This window comes from Oryx dammah, unplaced genomic scaffold (genome assembly GCF_014754425.2).
Source record: "Oryx dammah isolate SB20612 unplaced genomic scaffold, SCBI_Odam_1.1 HiC_scaffold_11, whole genome shotgun sequence".
In the NCBI taxonomy this organism is placed as follows: Eukaryota; Metazoa; Chordata; class Mammalia; order Artiodactyla; family Bovidae; genus Oryx; species Oryx dammah.
The window spans coordinates 21,627,708-21,632,017 of NW_024070195.1; the positions used below are offsets into that span (position 1 = coordinate 21,627,708).

The following is a 4,310-nucleotide window of genomic DNA, read 5'->3' on the forward strand; positions in this document are numbered from 1 at the left end:
GACGAGGTGGCCGAGTGTTTAAGGCGATGGACTGCTAATCCATTGTGCTCTGCACGCGTGGGTTCGAATCCCATCCTCGTCGACTGGCTGAGTTTGTAAGGGGTGGTTACTCGTTTTGGCGAGGTAAATGAGTGAAGTGAATTAATTCCTTCTATTCCACACCCCCCCCCCAACCCCCGTTCCCGACTTCCTTAGTAGCATTTTGTCATGGCTGTTAATTTTGTTAAATAATACATTTGATTAGTGTTTCATTCTCCCATTCTCCCTTGAAATTTTCACGGCAAGTTTTGCTTAGCAGAGATTTTCCACTGAGGACATCACTGAAGAATTAATTGAAGACCATAGAAAAACATTGCCTAATAAATTTAGAGGAGTATATAAAATTGTTTATAGAGAATTGTACACAAAATTTTGGGTTCTTTAAGGCATTATCAGGTTAATTTTATCTTTAGGGAATTTTTGTCTATTATCTTTTAACTTTAAAAGCAACCATTTCTAAGGATCCCTATCATTGACAAGGAAGAATATGTATCTCTTAGAGATATGACAAAACTAAAAAATACACACTACAATATTTTCAGTTAAAGCTGAGTATTTCTCCCCGAGAAAAGGTAATAAAAATCTGGGACTTCCCTGTTGGCCCAGCAGTTAAGACTCTTCACTTCCACTGCAGAGGGCACAGGTTTGATCCCTGGTCAAAGCACTAAGATCCCCACATGCCCTGTGATGCACTCCCCCACAAAGTAATGTGTAGTTTCTACCTGTGACTTCCATCTTGACAGACTTTGGGAGGAAAAAATATAATGTATTTTTTCATTTTATTACTTATTTATTGCCATTTTGGAGTAAGTACTATGTTCATATTATTCAAAAACTATAAAAATCTGTATAGCAAATTTTGTCACCAATTACCCTTCCCACCAGTAGGACATTATTGGCCCCAATATGTCATTCCAAAAACACAGTATGCATATATAGCATTAAGCTCTGTAAGATACGCTTTTATTGAAGCATAGTTAATTTACAATGTTGTATTAATTTCTACTGTACAGCAAAGTGATACATTTACATATATATATTCTTTTTATTCATATATTCTTTTCCATTATAGTGTATCACAATATAGTTCCCTGTGCTATACAGTAGGACTTTGTTGTTAACCATTCTATATATAATAGTTTGCCTCTGCTAACCCCAAATTCCCAATCCTTCCCTCTCCAATCCCCTTCCCTTGGCAACCACAAGTCTGTTCCCTATGTCTTTGAGTCCATTTCTATTTTGTAAATGAATTCATTTGTATCATATTTTAGAGTCCACATGTAAGTGATGTCATATAGCGTTTGTCTTTCTCTTTCTGACTTACTTCCTTTATGATAATCTCTAGTTCCATCTATGTTGGTCCAATGGCATTATTTTATTCTTTTTATGGCTGAGTAGATTCCATAATATATATGTACCACATCTTCTTTAGCAGTTCATCTGTTGATGGACATTTAGGTTGTTTCCATATCTTGGCTATTGTGAATAGTGCTGCTTTGAACATATGGGTGCATGTATCCAAAATATAATGTTCAATGAAAAAGAGCATAGTGCAAGACAATGTATACAATGCTACTTATTTTAAAAGGTAAAGTGAAAGTGAAGTCGCTCAGTCGTATCCGACTCTTTGCGACCCTGTGGACTGTAGCCTACAAGGCTCCTCCGTCCATGGGATTCTCCGGGCAAGAATACTGGAGTGGGTTGCCATTTCCTTCTCCAGGGGATCTTCCCAACCTAGGAATCGAACCTGGTTCTCCCACGTTGGAGGCAGACACTTTAACCTCTGAGCCACCAAGTGGCTAGTTAAATATATCTGCATCTAAATATATACACCATTTTGCATGTGTATCTATAGCTATAATATAAATGTCTAGGAGATAAGCTGTGTTCTAGGGTGTAGTCATTTGTAAGATATTTTCCAATTTCCTCCATAGGGATTATATTAATTTATGAATGTGTGCCTGCTAAGTCCTTCGGTTATGTCTGACTCTGTGTGACCCTATGCACTGTAGCCTGTCAGGCTCCTCTATCCATGGGATTCTCAAGGCAAGAATACTGGAGTGGGTTGCCATGCCCTCCTCCAGGGGATCTTGCCAACATGGGGGTGGGGAAAACGTCTCTTACATTTCCTGCATTGGGAAGCAGGTTCTTTACCACTAGCCCCACCTGGGAAGCCCTCCAACCAGATAAGCAGAAAGGAGACCAGACCACATCTGCTCCTGCAGCCCTATAAGAGGAATTTTTATTTCAACTAGCATTGTCACAGATCATCTAAATGGAAGCACAAGCACCGCAGTGAGACGGAAACAGGAGTCCTGATTGCTCATAAGCTTGGTGGCTTTTGCTTATTACAGGTTTTCTGGATATCCAGTGGCAGTTTATAAACTGGACTGATTAAAGATTTAATGGATTTTAGGGACTGGTGAAGTTGAGCCTTCTGTGGTTTTAGGGTGGAACTCATTTGATTTTTTTTAGAATGAAAATTTTAAATGTCTAAATCAGAGGTCTCGTGTTGGATCACTGGATTAGCTCCTATGCAATCCAAGAGATTACTCTAGTTCAGTGGTTCTCAAAAGTATGTTTCTCCCAAGCAACACCAGCATCATTGTCACCTGGAAACTTGTTAGAAATACAAACTCCAGGACTGGGGCCCAACAATTTGTGCTTGAACAAACTCTGGGGTAATCCTGATAAATGCTAAAGTTTGAAACTCTAGTTTTATTCTGTTTTGTTTTGTTTTGTTTTAAAACATGGTTATCCTAGTTGCTGTCCATCTTGGTAAAATCTTTTTCCCCCAAGACCCACATTTCTCCTGTCATTCCAGCATCAACATGCATGTCTATCCTGATTTTTTCCCTGCTCTGCCAGGATTAATTGTTCTAACCCCTCCTCTACCCATACAGCTAGGACTCACAGAGCAAGCTAAGGCGGTGTTAAAGACACCAGCCAAAGACCACCAGGAACAAACCTGACAAAATCAGTGTAATGAATTAATACAGCGACAGGATACTCCGGGAAACACGGCTCAACAAGAGAAGTGAGAGAAAACCTCCTTTATTAAGAACCTAGTTACTTTAGATGACTCTAAAGAGGCTCTAATGGGGAGCGAGAAGCGGGTCTGGGTTGATAGCTATTCTGAGGAGGTATCAACCTTCTTGAAGAAGAAGAAGCGCAGATTAATTGGGGATTAGGTATAGTCTTGAACAGAGGGTGGTTTTAGGTATTCCAGTAATAGATGGGACGCAGCCGAATGGGTCTGGGACATCGTAAGAAGGCAGTAATCATTCAAAGAGCGGACCGTGGTGGCTTTTTAAAGTTGCTGCTTGATCTTGAGGAAAACATTGTTTCCTGTTTACTTCAGCTGGCATTACCTGTATCTTTCCTCCCAGCCTGATAACAGCAGCCATTCCCGCCTATTTTGTTGTTCTTTTTCAACTGGAGTAGGTTTTCTTCCTTTCCATCTAGACAGGCTTTTACTCTTTCAGGGGAGGTTGCTTTGACTGTGGACTTTCAGGAGACTTCGGAGAGGAAGCAGGCCGAGATTTCCTTCTTTTAACTCCAGTCCAAAGCGCCTAAGAGAGGAGGCGGGAGAACGGCCCGCAGAGGCGGACGAACTTGCGCTCCTGCCTTTTCTCCCTGCTGCTGCTTTAAGGTCTTTCCAGGCTAGGGTTGGGGTGGGAGTCGGTAAGAAAAGCAGAACAGAAGGCCACCTCTAGAGAATTATCCCAGCGAACACAGAGGTCCCTTCCCGCAGATGCCCCTCGGCGAAGAAAGCGCCCCCCGCTGGAGGTCGGCGGTAGAGCGCCAGATGAAACACAACGCCCAGCTATATGTGAATTTCAGATAGAGAATGAGCAATTTTTTTGTATACAAGCGTGGAAAACCTAGATAGTGGTTGCACATCCGTGAGCAGCCTTCGGGGCACGGCGGGCAGCGAGGAGGGTTCTTGACGATTCTGAGGCCAGAGAGCGTCTTCATCTCAGGAAATCTCACTCTCCCTCCCTTTCCACCAGCTCCCCAGGAGTTTGTAAACTTTCAAGAGAAAATACCAGTTTCTGACTTCTCCAGGGCTCGGGCCACTTGGGAATCACATAAAGAGCCATTAAATGACTTGAGAACTCCTTCTCTTTGAAATATAACTCTTTCCTTGAAGCTAAACGTATCGTTACGTCGGAAAGGGGTGTTACTCAAAAAGGGGGAGAAAAAATAAAGCGGGGTTGGGGAGGCAGAAACGAGCTCCTCCTAGTCACTTACCCGAGAGGCAAAGCTAA

At 42.0% G+C, this 4,310-nt stretch overlaps 1 non-coding gene across 1 annotated transcript; it reads left to right on the forward strand.

The window, feature by feature from the left end:
• Positions 1–82, forward strand: TRNAS-GCU. The gene has a single exon. It is a non-coding gene; the product is annotated as a tRNA-Ser (tRNA).
• Positions 83–4,310: the final 4,228 nt, after the last annotated feature.